This window comes from Hordeum vulgare, chromosome 7H (assembly GCF_904849725.1).
Source record: "Hordeum vulgare subsp. vulgare chromosome 7H, MorexV3_pseudomolecules_assembly, whole genome shotgun sequence".
In the NCBI taxonomy this organism is placed as follows: Eukaryota; Viridiplantae; Streptophyta; class Magnoliopsida; order Poales; family Poaceae; genus Hordeum; species Hordeum vulgare.
In genome coordinates, this window is record NC_058524.1 from 611,114,804 (window position 1) to 611,137,200 (window position 22,397).

Consider the following 22,397-nt stretch of genomic DNA (forward strand, 5'->3'; position numbering starts at 1 on the left):
ATACAGTGACCCACATCTTCCTCCTCTCGCGTGTACTATTCTCCTCTCCTCACGCCTGCAACAGCCTCTGGCTGGTAGTGCTTACTCGTCGGAGAACCAGCACTCGTCGTCGGAGTGTTGATTCTCGGTCACAACAACCCAACCTGAGCCGCCGGCGACCACTACATCGCAGCACCGGGAGCTATCCGGGTTCTACACAAAAAGAGGCATCACCAACCGCGACAAAGAAGCTTCACTGCATCAGCTTTCGTGGCAGCACCAGCGGTGCCAGGTGGCGCTTCATTGTAGCCTCCGTAGCGCCCGACGGTGCTCCATTGCAATCCCGACAGTGCTCCATTGGAACCCCCCGCGAGCTTCAACGATCCGTGCACGCTTCATTGCATCTCCGACGAGCTTCAATGCAGCCCCGGCGGCCCTTCATTGCATCCCCGACGAAGATCAATGGCCATGTGCGGCGCTCCATTGCAGCCTCCTACAACGCTCCATTGCAGCCCCCATGCGCTTCACTGCAGCATCGCAAGCGGAGCACGGTGCGTCAGACACCGGTGTAGCATCACGAACACATCGCATCGGACGCCGCTTTGCAGCACCATGAGCGTGGTCGCCCCAGCGAGATCCATGACCAACCGGTGCTACAAGGCCTGCCATAGTCTGTCTGCTGTAAAAGAGTCATCACACCGGTACGTCGGGGTGTCGCCGACGAAACGTTGCAACGGAGCCTTAGTACCTCTACTGCGTGGTGAGCATTGCATTGTAGCACCGATTGCGTCGACAAGTGCTTGCGATTTGGGCTTGGCTGTCGGGGTGAGCTACGACAAGATGAGAAGGGATGCTTTGGGATTGCTGGGAAAAGGGCGGTGATGGCTGGCTCATGAGCTAATTTTGTGTCAACGATGGGGACAGGCTGTCGGAGTGGATGACAAATCTGAGCATTGTTGGTTCAGGAGGAGAGGGAGACGAAGGAAAAAAATGCACGGATTAGACGTGTGGCTGTGGTTTGATGTGGGAGGATAAGGCAAACTGCTAGAGCGGTGCATGAGCCAACGAGGACGCGTGGCAAGCGTCGAGGGCGGATGACGAATCGGCAAATTCAGTCGGATGATTTAAAACTTTTCTGTAACGTAATTGCATCTATCGTACTCGCTGACAAGGTCCAATATGATCCCATGGTTACAAAGTGCTATAATGCGGTCTTGATATACTCCCTTCATTTTTAATATAAGTTTTTTAAAGATTTTACTCTGGACTACATACGAAGCAAAGTGACTGAATATACACTCTAAAATATGTTTATATACATCTATATATAGTTTGTAGAGAAATCTCTAAAAAGACTTATATTCAGGAACGAGGGAGTAAAAAATAATTGCATCTATCGTCGCTAACAAGGTCCAATATGATCTCCATGGTTGCAAAGTGCTATAACACGGTCTTGATACAAAACATAATTGCATCTATCGTCCTCGTAGTCACTGACGAGGTCCAATATGATCTTCGTGGTTGCAAAGTGCTATAACACGGTCTCGATATAAAACATAATTGCATCTATCATCCTTGTAGAAGTTGGCAAGGTCCAATATGATCCCCTTGTTTGCAAAGTGCCATAACACGGTCTTGATACAAAAATAATTGCATCTAACGTCCTCGTAATCCCCGACAAGGTTCAATATAATACCTGCAAAGTGCTATAACACGGTCTCTATACAAAACATGTATATCCAATACGTTTTTGAAGATGAAATAGCGGTCTTGGCTATACACATTGCATACGTATCACATATTCTCCTATAATGGGCCATGTCAGCGTGGGACCCATATGTCAATGGGGTGAGAAATAAGAAGAAGAAAAATTCAAGTTCGAAAGTCTCAAACCCGCAACCACCGGCCAAACTTTGCACGCGCAAGCCACCACACTAAGCCCAACTTTGCACGCGCAAGCCACCACACCATTGCAGCCGAACTGGTCCTAGCTAGGCAGCGCCGTAGAAGAAATGGATTGGAAAAGAGTGATTTCATCGCCTAGTACTCGCACCATCGAGTTATCGCAAGGCCGACGTGCGTGCATCCGTGCAACGCTTCGGCCAGCGCTCCGAAAACAAACGTTTTCCTTTTACAAATGGAAGATGACAATGTAAATTGATTTGATGTCATGCCGTGTTGTTTCTCTGAAATGTTACCCTTTTCTACCACGAGACATGTTGAACTAACTGGATCGAGCTGAGACTGACATCTTGAATTGCTTAGATCAGAGATATTCTGCCTAGCTTGTATTGTAAGCTAACAAGTTTTGCAGTTACATGATTATTAAATTTGACAGCATTTTCCTGCCATTTTATTTTTGCTCTAATCATTAGCCTAACCTCACCAAAGAAAAATCTTCGTTAAATTTGTTAAATGTAAAAAGTACAGAAGGAAGAGAGATGAATGAAAGATGATCCATTAGTCTTTATTGATGATATAAATGGGGTATTTATACCCGGGCGGAAGTACACATGTTGCTTGGCAGCCAAGTAAACACATAGTTACTTGACAGCCAAGAAATTACATAGTTGCCTTGAGAGCCAAGGAATTACATGGTTACTTGAGAACTAAGTAACTTATCTAACAATTAATTTAATCCTAATTAGCTTAATTAATAAGCAACTATTCTATTTTTAACACTCCCCCTTGTACAACGCCTCTTCCTAGGTATATCCATCATCTTGATAAATTCTTTGAATAATCTTGAAGTCCCCTCCAAAAACCCTGTGGAGAAAATATGAGGAGAATTGTGCAAATATGTTGCTAAAACTCCTTTAAATCCAGTGGGAAAAACAATAAGGAGAAAATGATGCAACATATAATGATTATTGTCTCTTGATAACTCATATGAGAAAAACCTTTGAAGAAGGAGAAAACTCATTGGTGAGTTTAGAGAACAATTGATATGTCTTGAGTACTTCCTTTAAAAACCGCAATAGGGAAAATAGAAAGTATGACATATGATCTCTGAGAAGGTATTACCTCATTAAAAACCATTATGAGAAACTACGGAAGAAAACTCATAAGGGAAAAGAGTGCATCTCACATGCCATTGAAAACTCCTTTAAACCCCAGTGGGAAAAATATAAGGAGAAAATGATATGGCATATACAAACACTTGTGTTTATATTGTCTCGTTAAAAACCTTTTATGAGAAACCATCAGGGAAAAACTCATCAAGGGAAAAAGAGTACAATATATGCAATCTAATGATTGTTAATAGGTTATAGTTTGGGAGATTACTCCCCCTCAACTTTGCAAATATGGAGGATGTCTCATACCAATTTCATTGACATGAACATAAGATTGTGTATAATATGTTGGATTTTCACATGATTTTGTTTGCAAATTATTTCCTCACTTTTCTATAATCCGTGAGGATAAGTAGTTTTCTAGCAATGTGATTTATGATATTGCTCTTCATATAACCTGTAGATATTGAGTAACACAAGTGGAAGTAGCTTTATAAATCAAGTAATGTGATTCTCATGAATCTCAACCACATGATTTTGAGTGTGGTTAATCATTCTGCCAAGCCATGCATATTTTGCAATGCTTTTAGATAAAGCAATTATGTCACAATGATAAGTGGAAATAACCATTAAAGTCCATTTAGATGACTTCCATATGAAGGCTATTCCAACAAATTCATTCATTGATATGGCGTCATTGGGATCAAATAATGAGCCAATATCATCATATCATATCATGGTCATATCTTGTATTTACTGATGGAATTGTCCAATATTTATTGTGAGCTTAAGATATAAGATGATATTCCATATATCAAGCATGTACCTTCTGTTGGGGGTTGCACTATGAACAAACATAGCTAATATGGTGTCAGGCCTGACATAGTTTGCAATCATATGAATGCTTTGACATTAGTGAGAAATAGAACTTCAGGTCTTTATGTCACTTCATTATCAACCGTAGGTATGTACCTTATCAAAGGTAGTATGACCAAACATATGTTTTGTCGTTATGATATATCCACACTGAACTTCTCGTATATGTTTTGGATATATGTAGACTCATATGTATTCTTGAGAGAATGCTCAAGTTGTAAGCTTAAGCTAAATTTGGTTGAATCCAAATTTTTCGTCTTGAGATGATTTTGTGTATGTTTATGTCTTGTAGAGACATTGATGATGAAATCATCGATATACACTGAGGTGATGTAAGGAAATCAAATTTTGGGATTCCTTTATTAACACATAACACTAGTGGAAAACGGGCCTTTGGCCGGGACCCTTTAGTCCCGGCCTGCCTCTGGGCCGGGACTAAAGGCCCGGCCACGTCGCCCCAATTCTTAATGCCTCCCTCGAGGCTTTAGTCCCGGCCCGTAAGGAGCCTTTAGTCCCGGTTCGTGTCCCAAACCGGGACTAAAGGGCTACGCGGCGGGCAGTGGTGGTGGCAACCGTTCGTATCCCCCTTTAGTCCCGGTTGGTGGCTCAACCCGGGACTAAAGGCCTAACACGTGGCCTGCCGTAGTGGTGGCAACCGTTGGTATACCTCTTTAGTCCCGGTCGGTGGCTTAACCCGGGACTAAAGGCCCAAACGGTTTGCATCCCGCGTCGTTTCGGGCGATGAAAAGCACGAACCGAAGCACACAGTCGCCATTTCTCTGTTTCTTCTTCTCTCTCGCTCTTGCTCTCTGTTCTTCTCCTCTCTTCTTCCCTTCTCTTCTTCCACCATGCCAACTAAATTTCTTAAGGTGCTCGCACATGGCACGACCAAGCTCAATGTCGTGTACACGAACGAGAGTAGGGAGGTGCCGTTTTTTCTTCAACAGTTGAAGGAAAAATGGTTTGACGACGCAATGGAGCATGAGAAGTTCTTGGGGCTTGATCTGGAGTACACGGCCGATCAACGCGGTGTTGCCGTCATCCAACTATGCTTCGCACGCCATGTCTTGATCTTCCAATGGGCGAGGTAAGTTTTGAGGCTTTCTTTGATCCAAGATAATGACATTTTAAGTTTATTTGTTTCAATCATAGTTGGTTCCCTTCAAATAGTTGTAGTGAAACAATTTTGATTAGTTGAAGGGGAACACAATCTAATTGGAATAGTGTTCCATAATCTGAAAAATCGTATTAGAATCAACTAGTGTTTAATATGTTCCATTGGAATCATAGTTGGTTCCCTTCAAATAGTTGTAGTGAAACAATTTTGATTAGTTGAAGGGGAACACAATCTTATTGGAATAGTGTTCCATAATCTGAAAAATCGTATTAGAATCAACTAGTGTTTAATATGTTCCATTGGAATCATAGTTGGTTCCCTTCAAATAGTTGTAGTGAAACAATTTTGATTAGTTGTAGTGAACACAATCTGATTGGAATAGTGTTCCACAATCTGAAAAATCTGATTGGTTCAATATGTTCCATTGAAATCATAGTTGTAGTGATACAATTTTATGCGGTGTTCTTTGATCCAAGGTTATGAAAATTGCATATAGCTAGTGATCTCTCTAGGTTCCATTGGATAGCAATATGATATGTCATAGTCATGAAAAATGCATATAGCTAGTGATCTCTCTAGGTTCCATTAGATAGCTATAGTGATCTCTCTAGGTTCCATTGCATACGTTCTATTTGAATCCTAAAGATAATTTTCTCATTAGTTGTAGTGAAATATGTTTCCTTATTGCAGCAGTATGTAACATTTGTTCCATTTTAATTTGTTTCTGTTGCAGGAGTGACAAGCATTGTCTAGAACTCATAGACTTCCTTCGCAGCGGCATCACTTTTGCTAGCGTTGACATAAGGAACGACAAGCTGAAGATGAGGCACAGCTTCGGTATTGAGATACCAGCTGGTTGCCTCGTTGATCTCCAAACGGTATTCAGGCTTCGACATGAGAGGACTTCGATGGCTCATATGGCAGTTGCCTTGATCGACGAGGAATATGGTGATATGAAGACCAATTTTCCAAAGTCTCAGCACAAACTTTAGGAGAAGGACCCACTTGATCCTATCAACATTGAGTATGCAGCAAAAGATGCATACGTTTCATACGAGTTGTACCGCAAGATTCGAGTCGTCAACTATGGCCAGCGTCACCTCGAGGAAGGTGGACATTCTGATTCAGACGAGTAGTGTTCTGAACGTCGAACACTTGTATATATATCTATGGTAGCTATTATTATGTACTGTTTGGACTAGTATCATGTACTGCTTGGACCAATTTATATATGTCTAGTTTTTGTTTGTGCCATTATAGTTTCCAAATTTGAATGGTTTAGCCCTTTCTAACTTCATTTGCTACTTTTGAATGGTTTAGCCCTTTCTAACTTCATGGTCTCATGCATTTTGACCACATATATATACAAAAAGAAGTGTCCACCATACATGAGAGAAGAAGAATGCGGACTGTTGTTGTGGGGGTTGCTTCTCCTTCTTCTCTTTGTGCTAGATATTTGTTATGCACTAGAGGAAGAAGGAGTAGCGACCATCATCGACGGTCGAAAAATCAGGTGAGGGAGTGTCCACCATACATGAGAGAAGAAGAATGTCGACTGTTGCTGTGGGGGGTCGTTTCTCCTTCTTCTCCTTGTGCTAGATATTGGTCATGCACTAGGGGAAGTAGGAGTAGTGACCATCATCGACGGTAGAAAAATCAGGTGAGCTAGTGTCCACCATATATGAGAGAAGTAGAATGTGAGAGATTGTCCGTTTTGTACACGAAGTGCGTCCAGTTTTTGTCGTAGCCCTCTCAACTTTTTAACACAGGTTATGTGGGTGAAATGATGATAGCATGCCAACTTTCAACATTTTCAGAGTTCATTTGTAGTGCTTTTCAATTTCAGGGTCAACTAGCTCAAAAAAAAAATAAGTAAATGCACGAAAAATACCAAATGAAGTCAGAAATTGCTGAAAATTTGTGATGTGCCTTTAAATGGTGCATTTTGAACACACAAAAAGTATGGAGTTCAAATAAGTTCAAAAAAATGAAATCCCTTTGTAAAAGATGAGTTCTCGTTCGAAACGCTGATACTTCGAGAGAGATTGTCCGTTTTGTACACGAAGTGCATCCAGTTTTTGTCGTAGCCCTCTCTACTTTTTAACACATGCTATGTGGGTGAAATGATGATAGCATGCCAACTTTCAACATTTTCAGAGTTCATTTGTAGTGTTTTTCAATTTCAGGGTCAACTAGCTCAAAAAAAAATAAGTTAATAGTTTGGATAGTCAAAATAATTACTTTCGAAAATAGAAAATAGTTTTGCATTATTTATTCAATTTCAAACACTTTTCATTATCATAGTTTTGTCAAATTCTCAGATATGCAAAAAGAATTTTTAATAAACATAGTTTTTAATTGAAAATAACAAAATAGTTAATAGTTTGGATAGTCAAAATAATTACTTTTGAAAATAGAAAATAGTTTTGCATTATTTATTCAATTTCAAACACTTTTCATTATCATAGTTTTGTCAAATTCTCAAATATGCAAAAAGAATTTTTAATAAACATAGTTTTTAATTGAAAATAACAAAATAGTTAATAGTTTGGATAGTCAAAATAATTACTTTTGAAAATAGAAAATAGTTTTGCATTATTTATTCAATTTCAAACACTTTTCATTATCATAGTTTTGTCAGATTCTCAGATATGCAAAAATAATTTTTAATAAACATAGTTTTTAATTGAAAATAACAAAATAGTTAATAGTTTGGATAGTCAATATAATTACTTTTGAAAATAGAAAATAGTTTTGCATTATTTATTCAATTTCAAACACTTTTCATTATCATAGTTTTGTCAGATTCTCAAATATGCAAAAAGAATTTTTAATAAACATAGTTTTTAATTGAAAATAACAAAATAGTTAATAGTTTGGATAGTCAAAATAATTACTTTTGAAAATAGAAAATAGTTTTGCATTATTTATTCAATTTCAAACACTTTTCATTATCATAGTTTTGTCAAATTCTCAAATATGCAAAAAGAATTTTTCATAAACATAGTTTTTAATTGAAAATAACAAGATAAGTTAATAGTTTGGATAGTCAAAATAATTAATTTTGAAAATAGAAAAAAATTGAAACTATATGAGAAATCATAGAGAAAATTCAATCTAAATTCAAAGTGAACTCACTTTGAATTTAGATTGAATTTTCTCCACAATTTCGAATATAGTTTCAATTTTCAGTAAGTTTAGGCCCGTAAGCTTGCTTTAGAGAGCAACTCGATGGACAAGCTGCGACGGGGCTTATAAACAAGTGTTAGTCCCCTCGCTGGGCGAGGTGGGACTAAACTTATCGTGCAGCCGAGGAGGGGCTTTAGTCCCGGGTGGAGCCATGACCCGGGACTAAAGAGACCCTTTAGTCCCGGGTGGAGACACGCCCCTGGGACTAAAGGCCTCTTTTCGGGCAGACCAAGAGGCGGGAAGCAGGGGGTCTTTAGTCCCGGTGCGTGGCTCCAGCCGGAACTAAAGGGGGTCTTTAGTCCCGGCTCGTGCCACGCACCGGGACTATAGATCCACCTATTTAAGCGGGACTTCAAAAATTTCCAACCCAATTCGTCCATTTCTCTTCTTCTTCCTCTCGTTCTCCTGCCCGGCGCGGCACAACGACGAACTCGACGACGCCGTGAGGCTGCCCGCCGTCCTGCTCGCCGCCGTCGGCCGTCCTCCTCGCCGCCGCGCCGTCCTCCGTGCCGTACTCCTCGCCGTCCTCCTCGCCGCGCGCCGTCGACACCTTCGGCCGGTAAGCCCCCCGCCCCCTCCTCCCCAACACTCTGGCCAGTAGAAGAAAAGAAGAAAAAGGAGAAGAAAAGAAGAAAAAGGAGAAGAAGAGGAGGATATATTTTTTGTCATTTAATTCCTATTGTTATTAGGTTTGTGCTAGATTATTAGGGTTAGTAATATTTAGAATTAGGAAAAAGGAAAATAAGAAGAGGAGGAGAAGAAAAGAAGAAAAAGGAGAATAAGAAGAGGAGGAGAGGAGAAGAAAAGAAGAAAAAGGAAATTAGAAATATTGTATATGGTTAAGTGTTAATAGTTTAATTTTGCTATTGTATATGCTTAAGTGTTAATAGTTTATCTTTAGCAAAAAAATTAATAGAACTAGTTTATTTTTTAGTTCATTTTATGATGCCTATCCCGCATCCTCGTCGTCGACTCGTCGGAGGACACCTGCTTGATCAGAGGGGCCCTGTCCGGGACTAGGCTCCGCCCGGCTGGTATTGGGAGGTGCTACCTTCCGGGGGGCGTAGGTTGGTGAGGAGCCAGCCCGTCGTTGACCCGATCCTTGTTTGGTGGCGGTCGCGTGGGCCAGTGAGGGTGCCGAGTCTTCCGGACACCGCGGAGGTGGTACGTCACCGTGTGAGCGAGGAGGATGAGCACGTCCATCGCTACATGGTTGCGTTGGAGGGCAGGTTCGAGCATACCTGGAAGGTTCTTCGGAGATCTCACTGGAGTTATGATCCTGTGATGGTTCCTTCTCTTTGGGTGTCCACCGCCCGCGCCGATACCCGTCGGGCGCTACGGTTCTAGATGTATCAGTAATGCTATATGTATGATAGTATTCGAGGAGTATTAGTGATAATATTCGACGATGTACGGACATAAGAGATGATGTATTTGCTTATAATTGAATGCATGCTAATTTGAATACTACTTTATTTTACGATTTGGTTTTGCCACGACCCGGGAGTAAAGTTGTTTTGGAACGGAGTTCCTGATAGAATAATTCTTTTTTGGTAGAAAGGTTAAGAGAATCCGTTTTTTGCAGAACTATGGATCCACATATCAGGAACCTCGAAGAGGAAGAACTTCTCGAAGATATAATCAAAGACGGCCCCGACGTTGAACCAGCTGAATCTCCGTCGTCATATCTAAACCACGACGTTGGAATGGAGGTCGAGCGACACGAAGATGAAGCTGATGGGGCAGGAGATAGGTCCAATGACGGAGAAGGTGATAGCTCCACTGATGGAGAAGCCGGTGAAGAAATAATAAAGTCCGGCGAGGTATACATATGAAGTTCGACAATCACTTGTAATATGTGAAAAATATTGGAGATAGCTCTATATTGTATACATATACATTCATTTGACGAATGTTTCTCCCTCTTAGGCCTCCACATCAAGCAAAACTACGAAACGAGGCCCGACTAGAAAGTTGGATGCACGGACGCATTACACCTTTGAGGTGATAATGCCTACAGGCGAACCCAAGATTCCTAAGAATGTTGCTGACACATTCAAGAAGCAATGTGGAGTTCTCGTTAGGGATCACGTCCCAATCAGCGTTCGGGAGTGGAACAAGCGCAAAGGGGCAGCCGATAGTGACTATGTCGCCGAAAGGTACAAAGATAATCTTTGGAATGATCTCATGTCACATTTCAACCTGCCAGAATGTGAGAATGAAGACGCCGCAGACAAACTGAGGGCCAAAGTCAAGCAGTGGACTCTAAAGAAGATGGCCGAACTGTTCCGTAGCTGGAAGAAGAAGCTATGGAAAAACTATCTGAAGACAAAGAAAGTGCCAGTATTCGAGGGGTATCTAGCCAAGCAGGCGAATCACTGGAAGGCATTTCAAGAGTACAAGGAGTCAGAAGATGCCCAGGCATTATCAGAAAAGAACAAGATAAATGCCGACAAGAAGAAATATCACCACAAGCTGGGGCCAGGGGGCTATGAGACTGCCATCCCAAAGTGGGATAAGAAAGAGCAAGATCTGCTAGATAAAGGCATTGTACTTGACCACTCCGTGATGAGTGGGAATTGAGAGCAAGAAATTGGTTCCTTGCGCATGGTGGGTCGTACGACGAACAAACAAGGGACCTCATCTGCAATGACGGTCTTAGGATACCCAGGGAGAATTGGAAAAGGATAGTGAAAGAAATTAAGGAGGGAAGAAGAAAGTTCACTGCAGATAGAGATAAAGATTTGCTCACACTGGTCCTCGGCAATGACGAACATGGAGGACGAACGCGAGGCTTCGGTCCTTCTTACCCGTGGTGGCTTGGGTTTTCCAGAGACAAAGACACTTACAGAAGCCGAGAGAGAGCAAAGAAGCGGCAGCAAGATGAGGAGAATGAAAAGTTCAACCAGTTGCTTGCCAGGATTAACGAGCAACAGAAGCAGATTGATGAGCTTAGAGGAGTACCGCGCCAGGAAGATCCTGCACTTGATATTACCGGCGCCCCATCTAAGCGGAAAAGCAGCATGGCTGAATCTGAGGCCCCGCCCGACGATGCACGAAGAATGATAGAGGGCGGTCCCGGCTACCCCGTGGATGGAATCAAGGAGTCAACATCATGTGAACTCCATCAGAAATTCAAGAACATATCCATGAAGGTGGCCGTCGGACAAGCTTTACCTTCTGGCCCTGATGCACGCTGGCATGGCCGTGAGATTCCAGATGGCTTTGCTAAAGTCGGGGTGGATGAAATCATGACGGGGTTTCATGATATGGAGCTCGACATAGCTGGACCCGAAGATGAGAGGACACTCGAAGAAGTACTGGGTGGAGTCATCCTATGGGACAAGAACTACATCAAGCTTCCAGGCTCGGCCCCAAGGACAACACCGCCTCCGAGTCGTCGCAGGTCACCTACACCTCCATTACCTCCAAGCCCTCCACATGACGTTGGCCAACACAACACGAGTCCATCTCGATCACCGCTGCCGGACTTGGGTCGTCCGTCTCCGCCGCCGCCCGCACAGGATACTAAGCGGAAGCGTGCCACCAAGAACGCTCCGCCGATGATTCCTAAGCGACGGAGCCCCCCAAAGCGCAAACGGTCGCCCCTCCCAAAGGTACCCCATGCTAATCTGCCTATCAGACCTTATGATCGTACCCCCGAGGAAAACGCCAGGATAGCAAAGGAACATCATGATGCGCAGATGAAAAAGAAAGAACCCGAGCCCCGCCCGGAATACACCGAGAAGCAAATAGCATGGGCAAAAGACTTCATAACCCTTCCATCACAGTATGACTTACACTATAAGCCTGATGACTATACACGCACATTGCAGAAGGAAGTGAAAAAGAGCAGCTCACTTGCAAGTGCAAGTGGGAGCAAATCAAGTTCAACTACAAGCAAGAAAAAATCAGACGTTCCTCAGCTTGGACAACAGGCCAAACAGTCGATCTCACCCCTCAAGGTGTTAACCGAGAATGTTCCCCCTCCGGTGCAGGGGCAAGCTTTTGAAAGAGCAAAGGAGTTGGCGGCTCAATGTGGTATCTCGGTTAAAGATTTGCTGGCTTTCCAAGACGACAGGATACCCAAGGCTGTGGTAGCCCCTAAGCCACAGTTTGTCATGGGAGAGCCTTTGGTCAGCAAAGATGATCTCCCAACAAATATGTGTTACTTGCATCAATGGTACTTAAGTGAATCAAAGAATGGGAGAACGATGATCGTGCTGAGTGTCCCACGGGAGTACTACGGCCGCTCCGAAGAAATCCATATCGACTTTGATGAACTCTTCCGGATGTACAATGGCGACGCCCTCGACAAATCGGTTATGAGTTGCTATTGTCTGTAAGTTTTTCAATTCGTTGTCTACATATAACTTGTTTAGTTATTTCAATTCATTGTCTATATATAACTTGTACTCTATTATGCAGAATGAAGATTCTGGATTGTAAAAGTAAGACCATCCTAAATATTAGGTTTATTGACCCAGATAAAATACATATAGCGACGCTAACTGATAAACCCAAGGAGACGGAGGAAAACCTTCTAAGGTTTCTAATAGATCAAAATTTCTGTGACCACATACTGTTTCCATACAACTTCAGGTGAGGGTCTTTACTCTGTTGTGTCCATTCACTTATAAGTGTAATTGATAAGTTACTGACACACACACACACATATATATATATACATGTGCAGCTTCCATTGGATTCTGTTGGACATTCAAATTGATAAGGGAAGAGTTGATGCCTTCGACCCATTATCGAGACCCTTGGAACAGTTCCAAAGCCTGTAGGACATGCTCCAAGGGTAATTTTAATCATTCTTGCGTTCTATCGGTCTCTTTCGATGATTTTCTGATATATAAATTAATGAAAAACTTAGCAAATCATTATCCTTGTCAGGCAGGGTTTGGAAGCGGTTCAAGTGCGTGACTCCCGGTAAATTTCGTGAGAAGCTGACCTTTAGAGCGGCTCACGTAAGTAGTAGTATGATATACTTCTATTAATTTTCAATACATTTATGATGCTAGATTATTATTTTGATTATATATATTCTATTCTCATAAAGTGCGACCAGCAGCCATGGGGAACGCATCTATGTGGATACTATGTTTGCGAAACCATTCGCAGGTTTACCTCTGAGCTCAAGGATCACAGATTCGACGTAAGCAATGAACATTCACAACTCTATTTTTACCCGTCATTCTTTGTTATCATGATTGATATTCATCTCCTCTTCTTATATAGCACACGGTCATGAGGACGCAGGTCCTACCAGAGCAACGCGCGATTGCTGTTGCAGAGGAGCTTGCGGGATTTCTGAGGACGGAAGCTATAGATGACAAAGGACGATTTAGTGTAAATAGGGGCCATTAATGATGTTCGTCCATGTAATCGAATAGACGGGCTCTAGTCCCGATAATTCAGATCTGCATATAATTGTATATATATGCTCGCTTGTAAGATAAGTTAATCTTATATATATGCATAATTATTTCTATTTAAATTATATGAAAACTAATTTCCGAACACCAAACGAGGCATCACGTTAATCTCCCGAACACCTAAACCCTAAAACCCAAAAATAATTTCATTCAAAAAAAAACCCAAAAACCAGCCAAATCTGAAAATCTTTAGCCCCGGTCTGTGTAACGAACCAGGACTAAAGGGCCTGCCCCTGGGGCGCTACGAGGCGCCCACGTGGAGCATCTTTAGTCCCGGCTTGTAACAGGGTCGGGTCTAAAGGTTAGGCCTTTAGTCCCGCCCCTTTAGTCCCGGTTGCTGAACCGGGACTAAAGCCCCTTACGGGCCGGGGCTATAGGTCGTGTCCCAACTAGTGTAAAAAATGATCAACCTTTGAGTAATCCTTTGAAAAAGGAACTCATTGAGTCGGTAGTACCATATGATTTTCGACTATTTTAAGCCATAGAGTGACTTATGAAATTTTACACAAATATGTTGCGATTTATTTTGGATTCGAAATTGTAAGCACTTCAGGGACTTCGTTATAAATTTCTGAAACGAGTGACCCATATGAGTATGTAGTCACTGCATCCATTAACTGCATGGATAATATTATTTGTACTGCCAATAATATTTATTATCGAACTTAATTCCACTCATATCAAGAGGGTATGTTACATCATAATTTGATGTCAGGTCTCTGCGTGAACCCTTTTGCTACAAGCCTTGTTTCTCACCAACTCATTGACTTTGTTTTAATGAGAAGTTTTAGTATTCCATATGAAAGATACTTATGAGGAGTAGGTATTACTTTGGTAAATACCACTCGTTTATTGAGCAATGCTATTCTTCATTACTTGCTTCCTTTTATGTGAACCAATATGAGTGCAAGAGGCACTCTACCATGGATTTTGGTTCAGGGCCCGAAAGGTTTTAGCAATTTTGAGAAGAAATATATGTCGACAAATGTAGTCTTTATTTTATATGATTCTGATGGAATCGATGAAAATTGTTGAAATGTATTTATTCCTTTTAACTCCTTAAGATTTCCTATAACAATGAAGTCAAGGTGTTTCGATGTCCCGACACCAAACCATTTGTGCACATTTATGTCGGGCTTTGGATGATGAGCACCCAGTGAGGTGTCTTTCAACTTGATGTTGAATTACATTTACTCGTTAAGGATTTGATTTCCTTTATTTCCGCGGAAGCATATGCGAGATTATATATCGTGTGGTCCGATTTCTTCCCCTATTGCTCTCATTTTGGGAGAAGAGTGGTTTATCAAGGTACCTACACTCTTTCTGACAGTTTACTATAGGAATATAAAATTGAGTGACAGTTTTGTCATCAGTAAACGTATGTGGCAGATTTGCAATAAGTTGCAAGTATGTGATTTTAAACTTCTAGTTCAGATTCTTTGAGTACGTGGACATAAGGACTGAATGTCAATAACATTTCTAATTTATTTATCGGCATTCTTTCTGGTAGTTATCTCCCCCTAATGCCGGAAATGTCCTTATTGCTGATGCAATCAGCATACGGGCTATGAATAATTTTGATTGACGGATAAATTTTTATTCCTCACATAGATCCCTAATTTTCCATGAGAGCCCATTGAAGTACGCTGGAGTGGTGATATCGGTATGTAATCGAATTATCGCAGATAGGAAATACTTTGTTGATTTCCACGTAATTACTACAAGGGGAAAGTAGTATGCTATGCAGTTGGTATGATTTATATCATACTTACGGTGTGTAATGCCGTATTTGTCTAGCATGAGGCTAGTAAATTACAATTCTATAAGTTTGGTCATGTTATTAATTTTAGTATCTTTGATAAGATATTTAACGAAACCATTCTGGGTATGCACATAAAGTATTATGTATAATCAGACATTGCTTGTGAAATGAGTTCAACGAAGTTGTCCATTCGAATGGATTTATCCATTGTTTAGGATAACTTGCTCTTACTTTGAGAAGTTGAGCAATTAATTTAGTTATGTCATTCATGGTTTTGTGTGAAAAGAGACACACTTGAAATCATTTAATAAATGCTTCCATGAGTGCCATGAAGTATCTATATAATACAACATAATGGTTGAGTAATCCACATATCTTCCGAATGTGTTCAAGGAACAATGAGTGGCTCATTTGAAATTTTAAGGTGAGAGAGCCTTAAAATTTATTTCCCATATGACACATGTGGTGCATATAAAATCTATTGATTTGGAAAATGTTGTAACTAAAAAAAAAGTTGTGACCAATAGAATTGCCAATATTTTTTTTAATCAACCCCAAACCAGGATTGTAAGGCTTAAAGCCAAATATTTATAGGATTTAGAAAATTATTTTGTACGCAACAAAGTTAAGTATGAATTTATCCATACATTCAAAATTTATCAAATATAATGTCCAAGAAATAGGATATGGACATTGCACTACATGTAGTAGTACAAGTATATGCAAACAATATTGTTGAAATAATCAGGATATTACACGAGGTCTCCCATATTACTGAAAAATGATTTACGCAAACATATCATAGGCGCAAAAGAATTGATCATTCTTTTGTTGCACTATATTTTTTGTTCTCCTTCTGATGAAGATTTGAGAACATGATTTACCAGAATAGTTTTTGGTCATATGTTGCAAATTTTCAAATATCCCAATGACTCATTTATGTTTTAATAAATTCATGGTGTGGTTTGATCATATGTTTGAGGGTTGGTAATCATAGGTACGATGTTTAAATAACCATACATTTAACAAACTTGAGAGTTGTCGTTGGTCGTTTGAAAACGATATATTCCCTATTAAGAAATAATTTAATCTTTCGTTGTATTTTAGCCTCCACTTTACTTTGAATACATCATGGTTCTATTTTGTGACCAATGACTTGATTATTATTCACAATACTAGTAAGAATTTCAAATAATGGAATAACACCCGTTGGGTGGATCTGATGATTTTATGAAATTCCATGTTTCTTCATCATGAAAATAGTAGTACCATCATAAGGAGACGTAAAGTGTATCAAGGACTTTTCAACCGGATCTTATAAAGAATAAATCTTTAATTCCCATAAAAGAGAGAGGTAATCAACCACCTAGTGGTGCCTCACTCTTATGGATATTTTAATCAATCATAACATCTGCACAACCTTATGTTATTTAAAACACATGAAGGTAATTACCACGAAATGGCATAAACCTCTCAGTTGCGCTCTAGTGGAGTTGCTCCGTCGTGCACCATGCTTGAGCCGGCCGCTGATGCATCAAGGGCTTGATGCCTCGGTGCTGCCGCATGGCTAAGGATAGCCGATGCTTGCGCTGCAATGGTGAGGACTAAAGGTACTAATTTTAGATAGAAAATAGTATATGAATGATTAAAATCGTAAAGAAACACCTTGTTAGTGTACCAATGAGATCAAGACTTTGGTTGTATGCCACGCTTCATCCTGTGTATGCCACGATTTGTTCCCTTGATTTTCCTCCCGTGTAGTTCTGATTGTTTTCTTAAACAAATGCATTCATGCGCTGCGTCACCATGTTCAGTCTTCTGGCGTGCTGCAGTGCCGTTGTTCAGATCCCTAATCAATTATAGAAAGGACAAAAATTAAATCAAAGGAATGTTCCTGATTGATTTCCCCTCTGTACAGGAGAATTGGAGTCCCACAGCCAGAATTCTATGAGGAGGCCTCTTCTCTCTTCTCGTGTGATTGTTGCGTAACAGCAGTCTGGGGCGTGGCCTTTCTCCTCTCGGTGGAGAGCAAACCATCCACCAAGCGCTAGTGTCGAAGGTTTCCCATCGATGCTATTTCCGCCTCGCGCCGATGCAGTTATGTGTCGGGATGTATTGGAACTAATCACGATTAGCCAGAATTGAGTCTGGCACGGATTCAATCCCTGACCGAGTCGGCTTGTACTATGTAATCTAGGTACTATATATATATGTACTTGCTCCCCCTTTAAGCAATACAAATCTCAGGAGACACGCTCCTGTTGCTATACAACGGCGCCTCGTGTTTTGTCTCTGCCAAGCGTGTAGTTCCGAGCGATAGTAAATCCGGCGGCTTGTTGTTTGGCGCGTAACGTGAAGTACGTGGTAGCTAATCAGCCAAAGGATCCATCCAGCTCCCTGCCTGCTGCTTGCTTGCTTAGTACTACGTGTGTGTTTGACGACCGAAAGCGTAGGTCGCCGGAATCACGTCGTACAGAGTACGTTGAAAAGTACTCGGTGTACGGGTCTGTGCCAACAATTGGTATCTAGAGCTTGGTTTATTGACGTGATCTTCGGAAAGCAATCGAAGGATCATGTCAAATCCGGGCAAGGAGATCGTTGTGGCGGGAGCTAGAGCACCGATGCCGATGGTTGGGGGGTCGCAATTCCCCCGGCTGGATCGAGAGGACTACGCACTATGGGCGATGAACATGGAGGTCGCGATGGAGGGAGCGGAATTCTGGGAAGCTGTCGATCCCGACGGCGCCGAATACGCGAAGGGCGCGGCAAAGTACCGGACGGATCGTCAGGCGTTAACGGCGATCTACTCCGCCATGCCGAAGGATGTGGTCCAACACCTCGTCGGAAAGAAAACGGCGAAGGAGGCATGGGAGACCATCAAGATCCTGCACCAGGGTCATGACCGTGTCAAGGAAGCACACCTTCAGTCCCTCATGAGAAGCTACGAGTGCCTGAAGATGGAGGAAAGCGAGACGGTTGATCAGTTTGCCTCCCGTCTCAAGACCCTCGTCAACGGCATACGCGGCTATTGTTCAACTCTATAAGAAGTTGCGATCGTCCGACGATTTTTGCACGCCGCGCCGGCACGCTACATCCAAATCGTCACGTCGATCGAGCAATGTCTTGACCTGAACACTCTCACGGTCGAGGATCTCGTCGGAAGGTTCAAGGCCCACGACGAGAGAATTCGTCTCAGCTTTGGCGATTCGAAGGAGAGTGAGCATCTCATGCTTACAATGGCGCAATGGATGGCCCTGTCGAAAGGAAAGCAAGGTGGATCCACAAGCGGTAGTAAAGCAAAGGAGAAGCAAAGCCCGGCGAAAAAGGACCTCGCTGGACAGGAAGAAAAGGCTAGAAAACCAAGGAGAAAATTTGACATAAAAAAAGTAAGGTGTCACAATTGTGGAATCCTCGGTCACTTCAAGTCTGATTGCAAGATTCCACCGAAGGAAAAAGCTCTCATGGCCAAGGGAGGCGATGATAGCGATATGATGCTCATGGTCGAAGTATGCGAGCTTATGGACGAGGATGGTCCAGCTCCGAAGGCACCGGCTACCGAGATTGTCACGCTCGAGGAAGAGAAGGTTTACCTTCATGACAAGAAGAGGGTGAACACGGCGAGGCACGTGTGGTACCTCGACACGGGAGCAAGCAACCACATGACCGGTGACAAGGACCAGTTTTCAGAGCTAAATCTCTCGGTTGGAGGCACGGTTCGGTTCGGTGATGGGCGGACCGTTGACATCACAGGGCGAGGTACTGTCCTGTTTGAGCTGAAGAATGGCGGTCACAAGGTACTCACAGATGTGTACTATATTCCCAAGCTAAAGAGCAACATCATAAGTCTTGGCCAGCTCGAGGAGCGTGGTTGCAAGATTGTGCTCGAAGATGGCTATCTATGGGGGTATGACCGTCAGAGGATGCTGATCATGAAGGTGCAGAGGTCGCCCAACAGACTCTACGTCCTCAACTTGGATCGTGTGGATCCAGTATGTCTCTTGTCAAGCATGGAGGACTCGGCATGGAAGTGGCACGCGCGCTACGGTCATCTAAATTTCCAGGCTCTTCGGCAACTTGGACAAAAGGAAATGGTACGTGGCCTACCGTGCATTGATCATGTTGAGCAAGTGTGCGACGGTTGCCTTGTTGGGAAACAAAGGCGGGCCTCGTTCCCGAGAGAGGGAAACTTTAGAGCAAGTAAAGCTCTTGAGTTGGTCCATGGAGACTTGTGTGGACCCATTACACCGGCTACCCCAGCTGGAAACAAATACTTCTTACTCATCGTCGATGACTTCAGCAGATACATGTGGATTGTGTTGTTGAAGACGAAGGACCAAGCTTTGCAAGCCTTCAGGAAAGTAAAGATGGCGGCCGAGGTAGAATCCGAAGCCAAGCTGAAGGCCCTCCGTACCGATCCGGGGGGGTGAGTTCAAGTCTCGTGAATTCACAGAATTTTGCGAAGCACATGGGATCAAGCGGTATCTTACGGTGCCATATTCACCGCAGCAAAACGGTGTTGTGGAACGGAGGAATCAAACCGTGGTGGCGATGGCACGAAGCATGATGAAGAGCAAAGGGATCCCGGGCAAGTTTTGGGGTGAGGCGGTCAATACGGCCGTTTATTTGCTGAATCGGGCTCCAACCAAGAGTGTGGTTGGGATGACGCCGTACGAAGCATGGTACGGGCATAAGCCCGCGGTTGATCATCTTCGTACTTTCGGGTGTGTGGCGCATGTGAAGACGGTGGCCGGGCATACAAGTAAGTTGGCGGATCGGAGTACTCCAATGATATTGGTTGGCTATGAAGCAGGCTCGAAGGCGTACCGTGCGTGCAACCCCTCTACCAATAAGGTGGTTGTGACGCGTGACGTGGTCTTTGAAGAAGCAAGGTCATGGAATTGAAACTCTACCGAGCCGGTATACCCGATCTCTGATGAAATCTTTCACGTTGTTTACAACGAATACGAGCATGTCGATAATCAAACGGAGACTACAACGACGCCGAGTGATTCTCCAGACAACGCAGCACAGCCAAACGCGCCAGATAAAGCAGCGACAGAGGCGCGCCAAGGCACGCAGCAGGACGCAACAGACGAGGCGTGCGATGGCTCGTGCAGCACACCAAGCAATGCTCGAAGCGCTCGACCAAGTGACTGCGTACCACAGGGGAGCAGCCTGGGAGCTGCGCCTAGAAGTCCACAGCCTGGACGTGGCCAGAATCTGGCTCCTACTCAAGCTAGCTGTGAGACAGGAAGGCATGCACGTGGACTTGAAGGTTCACATGTACGTGCAACTAATTCTGGAGAACCTGGTTCGCCAGAAAACAGGAGTTTGGCAACTCCACAAGATGAAAATTCCTCGTCTTCGACAGAACAGGAGACAAGGGAACGTCCGCCGACACCAGTTCGTCTTCGACCAGTGATGGATTTATATCCGGAGGAAGCACTTCGTACTATTAATCCTGTCAAAGTTATAAGAAGAGGACGACAATGTTTGCTTAGCGTCGAGGAACCGACGAAATTTGAAGAAGCAAATACTGAGGAGTGTTGGCGTCGTGCTATGGATGAAGAGTTGGGATCAATACGAGACAACAAAGTATGGGAGCTCGCTGATCTTCCCAACGGTCACAAATCCATAGGGCTCAAGTGGGTGTACAAAGTCAAGAAGGATGCTGAAGGAAACTTGGTCAAGCATAAAGCTCGGCTCGTAGCTAAAGGATTCGTGCAAGAGCAAGGTGTGGACTTCGAGGAAGTGTTCGCTCCAGTCACAAGGATGGAATCGGTGAGGCTAGTTATAGCTCTCGCGGCTCAAGAATCTTGGAGGCTACATCACATGGATGTAAAATCCGCTTTTTTGAACGGGGGGTTGGAAGAAGAAGTATATGTGAAGCAACCACCGAGGTACATCAAAGAAGGAGAAGAACACAAGGTGTTGAAGCTACACAAGGCATTGTACGGGCTACATCAAGCTCCTCGGGCATGGAACATCAAGCTTGACCGTACATTGATTTCTCTTGGTTTTGAGAAAAGTCCACTCGAGCATGCTATGTACAAGCGAGGTAAAGGCAAGGATCGTCTCTTAGTGGGAATCTATGTTGATGATCTCTTGATAACTGGAGCAGACGAAGAGGAGATTGCAAGATTCAAGCTACAAATGAAGGAGCTATTCAAGATGAGTGATCTAGGGCTCTTGACATACTACCTCGGGATCGAGGTACAACAAACGCCGAACGGGATCACAATATGTCAAGAGGCATATGCAAAGAAGATACTTGAAAGTTGTAGCATGGAGGATTGCAAACCAACTTATGCTCCAATGGAGCCTCGGCTTAAACTTAGCAAAAGGAGTGAAGCCCCTGCGGTTGATGCAACGGATTATAGAAGTGTGGTCGGAAGCCTAAGGTATCTTGTGAATACACGACCGGACTTGGCCTATTCCGTTGGCATAGTGAGTCGCTTCATGGAAGCACCCACGACTGAACATTGGGCAGCTGTCAAACATATACTCAGGTACATCAAAGGGACAACAAACTTCGGTTGTGTCTATTTGAGAGAGAAAAAGGAGGAGATGGTGGAGCTACTTGGCTACAGTGATAGCGACCTGGCAGGAGATGTGGATGACCGTAAAAGTACCTCGGGTCTGGCATATTTCTTGGGCAGGAGCATAGTAACTTGGCTATCACAAAAGCAGAAGGTGGTCGCATTATCGTCTTGCGAAGCAGAGTATATAGCAGCTGCAACCGCAGCGGGTCAAGGTGTGTGGCTAGAAAGGCTACTCGGTGACCTCACAGATAAAGAACCAGAAAGGATGGTGCTCAATGTTGACAACAAGTCTGCTATTGCCCTATGTAAGAATCCAATGCATCATGACAGGACTAAGCACATAGATATAAGGTATCACTACATACGGCAGTGTGTGGAAGAAGGCAAGATTGAAGTCAACTACGTTTGCACCGAGGATCAGCTTGCAGATATCCTGACCAAGTCTTTGGGACGACAGAAGTTCAAAGAGATGCG